This window comes from Rhinopithecus roxellana, chromosome 19 (assembly GCF_007565055.1).
Source record: "Rhinopithecus roxellana isolate Shanxi Qingling chromosome 19, ASM756505v1, whole genome shotgun sequence".
In the NCBI taxonomy this organism is placed as follows: Eukaryota; Metazoa; Chordata; class Mammalia; order Primates; family Cercopithecidae; genus Rhinopithecus; species Rhinopithecus roxellana.
The window spans coordinates 15,566,099-15,578,411 of NC_044567.1; positions in this window are offsets into that span (position 1 = coordinate 15,566,099).

Below are 12,313 nucleotides of genomic sequence, written 5' to 3' on the forward strand. Positions count from 1 at the left end.
GCCCTCCGGTGGCTGTGTGTGAGGCCCATCTGGAGGGGGAAAGGAGACCAAATGGGACAGGGGCTGCACTCGGGAGGGACTTGGGGGTCCTGCAGCAAGGGCGGGCTGCTTGTTGTCTGTGGCCTTCCTCCCCATGTATCCTCTATGGTCTGGGAACCTGTTCTCCTGATTGGAAACAGATGGGTCTGCTGCGGCTGGAGGCCTAATCTGTCTACTCACTCCGTGTCCTCCCCCAAGAGAGGAGGTGGGGGTAGACCAAGGGCAAGTGGTGGAGGTGTGTGTGGGGTCCCTCTTCGCAGGAGCTGGGAGGGAGAGTCCTTCTTCCCTTCTCCGTCTCTCTAGGATTGTGGCCTGGAAATCTATTAGCCCACAGAGGGTGGCCAGCTGTGGACAGCCTCTCACCGAGGCTTGGGTGGGCAGTTTGCTACCTTACCTGATGCCATCCTCTAGGAGCTGTACCCACTGCCCTCACCTCCCTACCCTGCCCCCCATTCTCAGAGCTCAGCTCAGCTGCAGATTGTCAAGTGAGGGCTGACCATGCCTGACCCCTGGTCTCCTGGAGTAGCCTCAAGGCCATTTCCTTCACCTCGGACTCCTTGGTCTTGGCAGACAGAGAGGTGCCTGCACTGGGGCTCGAGTGAAAGGGATGGAGCTGGGCTGGGGCCCAGGGTTCCCATCATTTCAGGCCTGGCAGCTACCCAGCTGCAAATGGCTTCCCAGCACAAATGTTTTGCAGCTGTCCCTCGGTCGGCTTGCCCTGGAGAGCTTTGAGACAGAGGTGGGGAGTCCAGGAGACAGAGGGCACAAGTAGAGAGCAAGGGTGGGTGGGGGACAAGCCCAGACAGCCGCCCAGCAGACCTAGGCCGCTGGGAGAGTGAGACTGATGAGGAATCTCCAAGTTCTTGAAACAGCCTCCCCAGCTTGCAAGGGTTGGGATTGGGGCTTCCCGAGGCAGGATGACGGGGAGCAGGGGCTGCCTGGCAGGGCCAAAGCTCAGGGTCTCTGCTTCCCTCCTGGGTCCTGGTCTCTGAGCAGAACTAGAAACTTCTAAGTTGGAGCACAGGGAGGGGAGCTCAGCCTCCACCCCACCCAGGGGAAATTAGACCAGACTGCCCAGGAAATAAATTCAATTTTCCAGCATCATGGAAGGCTAGTCAGACAATAGAGGATTTTTTCCCCCAAAAAAAATTAAAAAGAAAAAACAAAACTCCAACTGCCTTTGGCTGAGCTGTTTTCCAACTTCATTTCTCAGCCACAGTTCAAAACTTCTCATTCAAAGTGACATGTGACTGCTCTGTGACCCTGGTCCAGTCGGCCGCCGGCCCTGTGAGGGGTCAGGCCAGGCCAGCACAGAGCTCGAGCTCCCAGGATCTATGACCACCCCAACTCCCAAAAGCCCTCTGAGGTCTGTTTTGGAGACAAGGCCCGCAGGACCCTCTCTGGGCAGCCCCAGCGCCTCACAACGAGGGAGGGGCTGCGGTGGAAACAAACCTGCCTCTAAAAGACAGGAGAGTTTAGGGGCAGGTGATTCCTACAGCCCAGGCCCAGGCCCGCAGGGGTTTATGTTACAATATAAACTGGAGCCTTAACAACTTTGAGAAAGTCTCTTATTTTTAGGGTTGGGGCGGGGAGTGGAGGTTGTCTTAAGAATGCAAATGGGGAGGCCGGGCGCGGTGGCTCAAGCCTGTAATCCCAGCACTTTGGGAGGCCGAGACGGGCGGATCACGAGGTCAGGAGATGGAGACCATCCTGGCTAACACGGTGAAACCCCGTCTCTACTAAAAATACAAAAACTAGCCGGGCGAGGTGGCGGGCGCCTGTAGTCCCAGCTACTCGGGAGGCTGAGGCAGGAGAATGGTGTAAACCCGGGAGGCGGAGCTTGCAGTGAGCTGAGATCTGGCCACTGCACTCCAGTCCGGGCGACAGAGCGAGACTCCGCCTCAAAAAAAAAAAAAAAAAAAAAAAAAAAAAGAATGCAAATGGGGCCGGGCGAGGTGGCTCACACCTGTAATCCCAGCACTTTGGGAGGCCAAGGTGGGTGGATCACGAGGTCAGGAGATCAAGACCATGCTGGCCAACATGGTGAAACCCCCTCTCTACTAAAAATACAAAAATTAGCTGGGTGTGGCGGTGCATGCTCATATTCCTAGCTACTCAGGAGGCTGAGGCAGGAGAATCCCTTGAACCTGGAAGGTGGAGGCTACAGTGAGCCGACATCGTGCCACTGCACTCCAGCCTGGGCGACAGAACGAGACTCGTCTCAAAAAAAAAAAAAAAAAAAGAATGCAAATGGGCCTTGTAAACCCCTCCACAGGGATGTTCTTAGGGCTCTAATGAGTGGGGAAGGCCGTGCAGGCCAGGGAAGGGCCAGCCTCCAGTTGTACTGTCTGCAGTCAGCAGCCCTGGGGCACTGGCAGAGGACGGGAGGGTCAGTGCAATCCTAAGTAGTGGGTGGGCAGGGAGGGAATAAAAGGGGGAAGAGCAGAGGCTGCCAGAGGCAGATCTCAAGGTTCTGGGGTGGGAGGTAGGAGAGGGGGCAGACCACACAGGAGGCTTTGGGGAGAGCAGGGCAGGGTCACGGCTGGAGAGGAGAGAGCAGGGTGTGTGTGTGCGTGTGTGCATGTGTGCATGTGGTCGGGGGAAGGGAAGGGATGGCTCTATCCTGTGGCTGAGAAAGGTCATCCCCCAGACCAGGGTTCGGACCAGCACATTCCTCTCTGGCAGGTCCATTATGAAGATGGGAAACCGAGGCCTCGAGGGGCCTGAACTGGCTTGTTGGAAGGTGTAAATGAACTGGTGGCGGAAGCAGATTAGAACTCAGGGCCGTATTCTTTTCCCCAGTGTCTCCTGGGGGGATTAAAAGGGGAACCTAAATAGGAAGGGGCACTTCAGCCACCAGAGAGGTGAAGCTAAGCCAGGGGCTTTCATTTGGGAGGAAGGAAGGGGGTGCAGCTTCTGGGCCGAAGAGCCATGATCCTACGTGAGGGGGACGGATGTGTGTGAGGTCCTGCTGGGGACCACACACCTATGTGGTGGCCTTATGTACCTGAGCTCAGGGGCAGAGGAAGGCAGTGGAGAGGCATCTGGTTGGGACCCTGTGTAACATCCTCCAGAGGCCTCCTGTTGAATACCTTCCTTGGCCTGTAGGGCTCTCTCCGAGTTTCTCCAGCCCCTTTAGCATGATGCTGCCAGCCTCAGGGCCTTTGCACATACTGTTCCCTCTGCCAAATCACTCTCATCCCTGCTCTTCACCAGGCTGGCTCCCCGACCTCCAGCCTTCAGCCAAATGTCACCTCCTATGAGAGTCCTTCTCTGACCATCCTAGGTAAAGAATCTCCCTCAACCTTACTTTTCTACCAGCTTGTTTATTTCCTGCATGATGTTTTTTGCAATTGTTCCCTGGGTTCCCCTGTTTTTCTAAAACACATGCTGGTCTTATTTAATTACACTTGAATCTCCAGAGCCAGGTGCACAGTAGGTGCTCGACGAATGCTTATTGAATGAAGAAGTGAATAAAAAAGGAAACAGGAAGCAGTCCTGGGTGGCTGCAGGGCTGAAGGCTTCTTATACGGGGACCAGGGTCCTCTGCTCATTTCTGCCTTTCTCTTCACTCTTCCTGCTCTAACCCTGTGGGGTCCCTAAGGACAGCCCAGGTGGCAGAAGCCTTCCTGAGACAGGAGAGCTCAGTGCGACAAGAAAGCTGGCACTTGGACATCCTTCATTTTTTGTTGTTGTTTTTGTTTTTGTTTTGAGACAGGGTCTTACTCTGCTGCCCAGGCTGGAGTACAGTGGTGTGATTATGGCTCACTGCAGCCTCAACCTCTGGGCTCAAGAGATTCTCCCACCTCTTGAATAGCTGGGACCACAGGTGTACACCACCACGCCCAGCTAATTTCTGTGTTTTTTTTTTTTTTTTTTTTTTTTTTTGTAGAGACAGGGTTTTGACATGTTGCCCAGGCCGGTCTCAAACTCCTGGGCTCAAGCCATCCTCCTGCCTCGGCATCCCAAAGTTTTGGGATAACAGGCATGAGGCACCCCAGCCAGCTAGCCATCTTTCTATCTATGCCTCTGTCTTTTTGTGGATTCCTTTGCCTCTGGTCCTGGTTCTCTTATTTGGGCCTTATCTTTCCATTTTCTGTGTCTTGCTGTCCCGTGCTCCTGTCCCTTTTCTCCCTCTCCGTCTCCCTCTCACATTCCCCCCCTTTCTTTTTTCATTTTTTTGAGATGGAGTCTCGCTCTATCACCCAGGCTGGAGTACAGTGGCATGATCTCAGCTCACTGCATCCTCCACCTCCCTTGTTCAAGTGATTCTCCTGCCTCAGCCTCCCGAGTAGCTGGGATTACAGGCGCACACCACCACACCTGGCTAATTTTTGTATTTTTAGTAGTGACAGGGTTTCACCATGGTGCCCAGGCTGGTCTCGAATTCCTGACCTCAGGTGATCCACCTGCCTCGGCCTCCCAAAGTGCTGGGATTACAGGTGTGAGCCACCATACCCGGCCTCCCCCTACCTCTTAAATCTGCCCCATCACTGAGTTTTCCTGCGTCCCACTCCCCGACACTACTCCGTGGTCTGCCCGGAACTGAGGCATGCCCTCTCCTGCCACCACAAAAGACCCTCTGCAGTGCGAGATAGGCTCTGTCATAATGCCAAGGCTGCCTGGCTTTTGGGAGGGGAGGTGGATGGAGGAAGTGAGGGTGAGGCACCAGGGATCTCCCCACACACCTGCTCCCAAGCGTGTCTGAGGGCTCAGGCGGCCCCCACCCTTCAGGGAGGGCAAAGTGGGTGGTTTTCTGTTCATCTTTCTCCTCTTCTCCACCATGCATTGGTTTCCATCTTGGCAATAGTAGAATGATTGGCTGCCCTGTCTGGGAGGATGGTCCTCATGAGGGTATCTCCCAGAGTCCTGCCCAGCTGATGGGAGGGGTGGGGCGGGGATCTGACTCAGAGCTCAGGTTTTCATCCCTATCTTAAGCTGGATCCTCCCGGCTCTCCCCATTTCAGGAGAGGGTTCCACCATCATTCCCGTAGGCTGGAACCCTGGAAGTCCTTCTAGATAACCCCCTCCCCCACTTCTCACTCCTGTTCCATCTCAAAGTCCTGTGGATTTTAACTCTCAGTATCTCTCTGCTCTATCCCTGCTGTCCTGCCTCCATCCAGGTCCTAGACGTAGCCTCCACCATTGCTTCCCTTGCTTACTCCACAGCCATTCTCAGCTTATTAATCCTCAGTTTTTTGTTTGTTTATTTTTTGACAGTCTCGCTCTGTTGCCTAGGCTGGAGTGCAGTGGTGCAATCTTGGCTCACAGCAACCTCCACTTCCTGGGTTCAGGCAATTCTCCTGCCTCAGCCTCCCAAGTAGCTGGGATTACAGGTGTATGCCACCACGCCTGGCTAATTTTTATATTTTTTACTAGAGATGGGGTTTCACCATATTGGCCAGGCTGGTCTTGAACACCTGACCTCGTGTGATCCACCCATCTTGACCTCCCAAAGTGCTGAAATTTTAGGCGTGAGCCACCACACCTGGTGGTGTTCTTCCTACAATACCAGGAAATTGAGTCCTGTCAGCCTCTTGCTTCCCTGGCCTCTCAGGGAAGGGTGAAGACCAAAGCCCCCAACATGGGCTGAAGGTCCTGCTTGGCCTAGCCCCTGCCGACCTCACCAGGCCCCCTGCCTCTTATACCCCCTTGCTCTCTGGGGCCTCTAGCCAATCTGGCTGTATTGCATTCCTTTCCACCACAGGGTCTTTGCACATGCTGGTCCCTCTGCTTTCAAGGCTCCCAGTGCCCCCTTCTCCACACCCCCGACAATGGATTTTCTTTCAGCATTAATCTTAGCCATCATCACCTCCTTAGGGAAGCCCTCCCTGACTTCCCTGAACAGATCAATTCTCCCGACTATTCATTTCAGAGCACCTTGCGCATCTTCTCAACAGAAGAGTGTTTAGTTAGGCATTCACAGTGCATTTACTTTGTATCTTTGTCCCTTTTTTCTTTTTATTTTTTTGAGACAGAGTCTTGCTCTGTTGCTCAGGCTGGAGTGCAGTGGCGTGATCTTGGCTCACTGCAACCTCTGCCTCCTGGGTTCAAGAGGTTCTCCTGCCTTAGCCTCCTGAGTAGCTGGGATTACAGATGCCCGCCACCACACCCAGCTAATTTTTGTATTTTTAGTAGAGACGAGGTTTCACCATGTTGGTCATGCTGGTCTTGAAACCCTGACCTCGTGATCTGCCCGCCTCGGCCTCCCAAAGTGCTGGGATTACAGGCATGAGCCACCGTGCCCGGCTATCCCTCATTTATATAAGCTCCATGAGGTCAGGAACCTCATTCATCACTGTAGCTCCAGGCTACATATTTAGAAAATAAAAAACACAACCCATCCAGTTCTGTGTGAATTTCAGATAAAGAACAAATAATTTTTTTAGCATAAGTGTGTCCCAACCCATCTCTAAGGGCTAAGCACAGTGCCAGATACACAGGAGGCCTGAGGCAGATATTGAATGATGATTGAATACATGTAGCAAGGGGCTTTCTGCCTGTCTCTTCAATGCCTACTTCCCATAAATGCTTTTCTCCTGTGCTCTGTACCCTTGGCATCTAGTAGCCCTATTTCTTCTTTGTCGTCTTTTCTTTTTTTTTTTTGAGATGGAGTCTCCCTTACCTTGTCACAGGCTGAAGTGCAGTGGTGTGACCTTGGCTCGCTGCAACCTTCGCCTCCCAGGTTCAAGGGATTCTCCTGCCTCAGTCTCCCGAGTAGCTGGGATTACAGACATGTGCTACAACGCCTGGCTAATTTTTGTATTTTTTGTGGAGATGGGGGTTTTACCATGTTGGCCAGGCTAGTCTCGAACTCCTGACCTCAAGTGATCCGCCCGCCTTGGCCTTCCAAAGAGCTAGGATTATAGGTGTGAGCCACTGCGCCTGACTTATTTCTCCATTTTGTAAGACGGAATGTCTCTCTGTAGATTGCGTTGATTTGGGTCTCCTGTCTTCTGGCCCTGTTCTTCCTCTGGGTTTTCTTCTTCTCGGATGCCCCTCCTCCTGGTTTCTCCATGCCCCCCCTTTTTTTTCCCCCTGTTTCTCCATATCTCTTTTTTTCTTGTCTTTTCTCAGGAAAAGACTCCCGAGTAGCTGGGACTACAGGAGCCTGCCAGCACGCCTGGCTAATTTTTTTTTTTTGTATTTTTAGTAGAGACGGGGTTTCACCGTGCTAGCCAGGATGGTCTCGATCTCCTGACCTCACGATCCACCCGCCTCAGCCTCCCAAAGTTCTGGGATTACAGGCGTGAGCCACCACACCCGGCCGGCTTCCAGTTCTTGATCCAAAAGAAGCAAGTGTGTGTGTATGTGTGTGTGTGCGCATGCACGTGTGTGTGTGCGTGCATAGATGGGAGTGGAGTGAACTAAGGATATGTCCCATGTCAGTGTGCACAGGGTGTCAAGTCTGAATTCTTGGGAGGAGAGAACATTGCTTCCTGGGGCACATGTAAGCCCCTCCCCCAGCTCCTGGCCAACCCCGTTTGCCTGGCTCTGCGTGGTTCACATGGGAGCACAGCGCTTATTTGTTGAATGCGTGAATGAATGAGTGTGTGTTGCTTGCCCTCCTAACCCCCTCCTCATTCTTCCTCTCTGGTTCCCTCCTTCCCGGCTTGTCTCCCTGACCCCCAGGCCTGCTCCCAGCCAAGCTCTACTTGCCTTTCTTGGCTAGTCCAGATGGGGAGAGGAGAACACTGAAAAGCCTTCCAGGAAACAGTTACAAAATAAGCCCCTGGCTGGCCCTGGGAGCCCGGGAAGTTGAGGATCTCCTTTCCTGGGGCTGAGGGCTCCAGCCTGGTCCGGACTGGGGCTTGGTGGGGATGGGGAACATGACCAGGCAGGACTCTGCCTGGATGGGTGCTGTGGATTGAGCTGTGTTCCATCAAATTGGCATGCTGAAGCTCTCATTCCCCACGTGACTATATTTGGAGATAAGGCTTTTCTGAGGTAATTAAGGTTCAGTGAGACCACAAGGGTGAGATTCTAATCAGATAGGATGGTGGCTTTAAAAGAAAAGGAAGAGAGGGAGAGAGATCTCTTTCTCCATGCACACACACTGAGGAAAGACCATGTGAGCACACAGGGAGAAGGTGGCTGTCTGCAAGCCAGGAAGAGAGTCCTTACCCAAACCTGGCCATCATGGCATCCTGATCCTGGACTTCAAGCCTCTAGAACTGTGAGAAAATAAATTTCTGTTGTGTAAGCTGCCCAGTCTATGGTATTTTGTTATGGCAGCCCGAGAAGATGAATAATACAAGGGGGAATGCAGGCCCCTGGTCCTGCTCTGTCTCACATAGTCCTCCCAAGCTCAGAGAGAACCAGAGACCCGGGCCTGGATCAAGCAGGCTCCTGCCCCAGCGTGTCTCAGGGTGAGAGCTCCTCTTCTTCGGCTCTCATCCCTTCCCTCGTCCGAACTCCAGGTTCTCATCCCAGCATCCTTCTCCCCAGCTTGAGCCTCAGATGACATCTCCGGCTTCCATGTTTCTAAAGCATAAATCTGGTCAATTACTCCTCAGCTGAAATGTCTCCCTGATGCAGGGCAGGCGAGCCCCAAATTGGGGCTTAGCCTGGGAGGGTTCTTGGCTTCATTCAGGGAATAATTCAAGGGCAAGCAGTGGTAGAAGAAAGCAGCTTTCTAGAGGTGGCAGTGTCACAATCCCGTGACTGCTCCTGCAGAGCCGGGCTACCCCAGTGTGCTGAGAGCTGCAGCTCAGTAGCTTCCACACTCTTATTTGCACCCACTTTTAAACACATGCAAGTTAAGGGGCAGATTATGCAGAGATTTGTAGAAAAAGGGTGGTGACTTCTGGGTCATCAGGTTGTTGCTGCCATGGAAAGGGGTGGTAACTTCTGGGTGTTGCCACGGCAATGGTAAACTGACATGTCACGCTGGTGGGTGTGTCTTATGGAAAGCTCCTCCCACCTCATCCCTGTTTTAGCTAGTCCTCAGTTTGGACCTGTGTCCAAGCCCTGCCTCTGGAGTCCAGTCCTGCTTCCTACCTCATCCTCATTACCTATGGGATAAAGCTGAAGCAGGGTGCCATGTATGACCATGCACTGCACAGCCTACAAAATCGTACACAGCAGGCCTGAGTCCCACCTCATTAATTCAGCAAGTCTTCAATCTCCAGACATTCTCAGCTGGCACCCAAGGGTCCTGAGGGTCCTGTTGCTGCCTTTTTCTTCTGCTTTCTCTCTCACCTACTTCCTTAGGTACCATGTACTTGAGCCACATCAAACATGGTACATCTTTTCTTTTCTTTTTTCTTTTTTTTTTTGAGACGGAGTCTGGCTCTGTCGCCCAGGCTGGAGTGCGGTGGCCGGATCTCAGCTCACTGCAAGCTCCACCTCCCAGGTTCACAACATCCGCCTCTCAGGTTCACGCCATTCTCCTGCCTCCGCCTCCCAAGTAGCTGGGACTACAGGCGCCCACCTCGTCGCCCGGCTAGTTTTTTGTATTCTTCAGTAGAGATGGGGTTTCACCATATTAGCCAGGATGGTCTCGATCTCCTGACCTTGTGATCCGCCCGTCTCGGCCTCCCAAAGTGCTGGGATTACAGGCTTGAGCCACCGCGCCCGGCCTGTACATCTTTTCATACCTGTGTGCTTCACACACGAATGTCTCCATCTGCTTTCTCTGAACGCTGGGGCAATAGGATGGGCATGGACTTGAAATCCTGTTTCTCTGCCATTTACAGTTAGGAGAAAGTTAACCCTCTGAGCCCCAGTTTTCTAACTTGTAAAATGGGATTAGGCATATATAATGTGCCTCTGATTGTATGTAGCACATGAGAGCCCCTCCCCCTCCTAAAAGTTGGTTTCTACCTCTCTTTGCATGCTGAACTCCTATTCATCCTTGAAGACCCAACTCAAATGTTACCTTCTTGGTAACATTGCCCTCTTTCCCTTCAAGTGGGTAAAGTTTATCTTTTCCAGTTTCTACTCTTTCTGCCAGCCCTGCATAGCACTTGTAAACCTCTGTTAGAAACAGTCATATTTTTTCTGTTTTCCTTGTTCACATGAATAAAGCACACAGCCAGAAAACATTTGTTGCATGAATTAAGGCATTGGCCATGGGTTGAAAGCCTTTAACCCTGCCCCTGCCCTGGGTCTAAGACCTTGCCCTGGGTCTAAGCCCTGGCACAAGAGTGAAGGACCAGAGGCCAAAGATAAAACAGAGCAGTGAGCAGCCTCAGCCCTTGGGGCACGGGCGTGGGGAGGTGGCTGGTCAGATGGTCGGGGTAAGGGCACTTCAGCCTCCTGAGGAGGTCTCTGTAGCCTGAGAGGAGGCAGGGTTTAGTGGGTGTGGGAACCTGAGTTTTTTGTTTGTTTGTTTGTTTTGTGTTTTTAGAGACAGCGTCTTGCTCTGTCAACCAGGCTGGAGTGCAGTGGCACGATCACAGCTCACTACAGCTTCCGTCTCCCAGGTTCAAGGGATTCTCATGCCTCAGTCTCCCGAGTAGTGGGACTACAGGTGCACTACCATGCCTGGCTAATTTTTGCATTTTTTGTAGAGACGGGGTTTCACCATGTTGGCCAGGCTGGTCTCAAACTGGAACCTCAGTTTTGAGAAACGATTGGCAGTGCGAGAGGCTTCCTGGTTCCCTTCTCATGAACTCCAGCAGCAGCTGGACTCTGCTGCATGTCCAGCCACCTGGGACAAAGGGGCGAGGAAATTCAACTGGAAAAGAGCAAGAAGCTGGAAAGGTTTCTCTGCGAAGGGGTGATTGAGTAGAGAAGACATAATGAGGAGAGATGGTGAGAAAGGAGAGAGAGGAAGTGGGAGAAGAGAGGGAGGGAGGATGGGTGGTATGCGTGTGTATGGAGATCAAGAAAGGGATGCGGAGGGATGAAAAGACTGGGGGGAGAGAGACACTGGAGCGGGGGCTGCGGCAGGGGTTAAGACCGAGGGCTATAAGGCCTGGAGCCTCCTGGAGAGAACTCTCCTCTGGTGTTCCTGGGTGGATAGGAGGATGGCTCCTCCCCTCCTGGCTCCTGGCTCAGTGCTTGTCCTGCCTCCCCTCTGCCGTCCAGCCCTCCCAGCCTGTCCAGCCGTCCAGCCCCTGCCGGGCTGGCTGCTTTGCCCTCAGCAAAAGTCTTAAGTTCTCTGCTAAATCTTCTTAGGGGAAACATGAGCTGTGGCAAATGCAGCAGAAATGATCGCCTTCCACGAACTCTGTTCCATGCTGGGCTAAGCAGGGCCAGAGCAGGAGACTGAGAGGAGTCTCCATCTGGAACTGCACTGGGGCGGTGGAAAGGGAGGCAGGGTCTACCCGGCGGTGGTTCAAGGCCCCTGCCACTGGGTCACATAGCTCAGCCCAGACAGAAGGAGGGGCTCTCCCGTTCCCAAAGCTCTTTAGGAGAACAGAAGTGCCACAGCCTCTCTTGCATCGCTTGCTGAGGCCTTCTCAGGGCATGCCAGCCTTGGCTTCCTAGTTGCAGTGAAGTCTGGAGCAGGTCTGGGAGCGGGGCATTCCTCTGGGACTGGTTTAGGGGAGGACTGTCACCGGAAAGAGCTGGGGGTAGAACTCCCCAGGCCCAGGGTGGGATCAAGAGGCCATAGTCCAGTTCTTTTTCTTTTCTTTTGAGACAGAGTCTCACTCTCACTCAGGCTGGAGTACAGTGGCACAACCACAGCTCACTGCAGCCTTGAACCCCCAGGCTCAAGGGATCCTCCCGCCTCAGCCTCCCAAGTAGCTGGGGCTACAGGTATGTGCCACCACACCTTGCTAACTTGTTGTATTTTTTTGTAGAGATAGGGTCTCCCAGGCCGGGTGCGGTGGCTCAAGCCTGTAATCCCAGCACTTTGGGAGGCCGAGGCGGGCGAATCACGAGGTCAGGAGATCGAGACCATTCTGGCTAACATGGTGAAACCCCGTCTCTACTAAAAATACAAAAAACTAGCTGGGCGAGGTGGCGGGCGTCTGTAGTCCCAGCTACTCGGGAGGCTGAGGCAGGAGAATGGCGTAAACCCAGGAGGCGGAGCTTGCAGTGAGCCGAGATCGCGCCACTGCACTCCAGCCTGGGTGACAGAGCAAGACTCCGTCTCAAAAAAAAAAAAAAAAAAAGAGATAGGATCTCCCTGTGTTGCCCAGCCTGGTCTCAAACTCCTGGGCTAAATCCATCCTCCAGCTTCGGCCTCCCAAAGTGCTGGGATTACAGGCGTGAGACACCACACCCAACCACAGTCCAGTTCTTCAGGGCGGAGCTGGCAGCTCTGGGGCCATCTGGTTTCGGGGACTCTTCTGGACTCTTCTCGAGGAGTTCCTGTTTT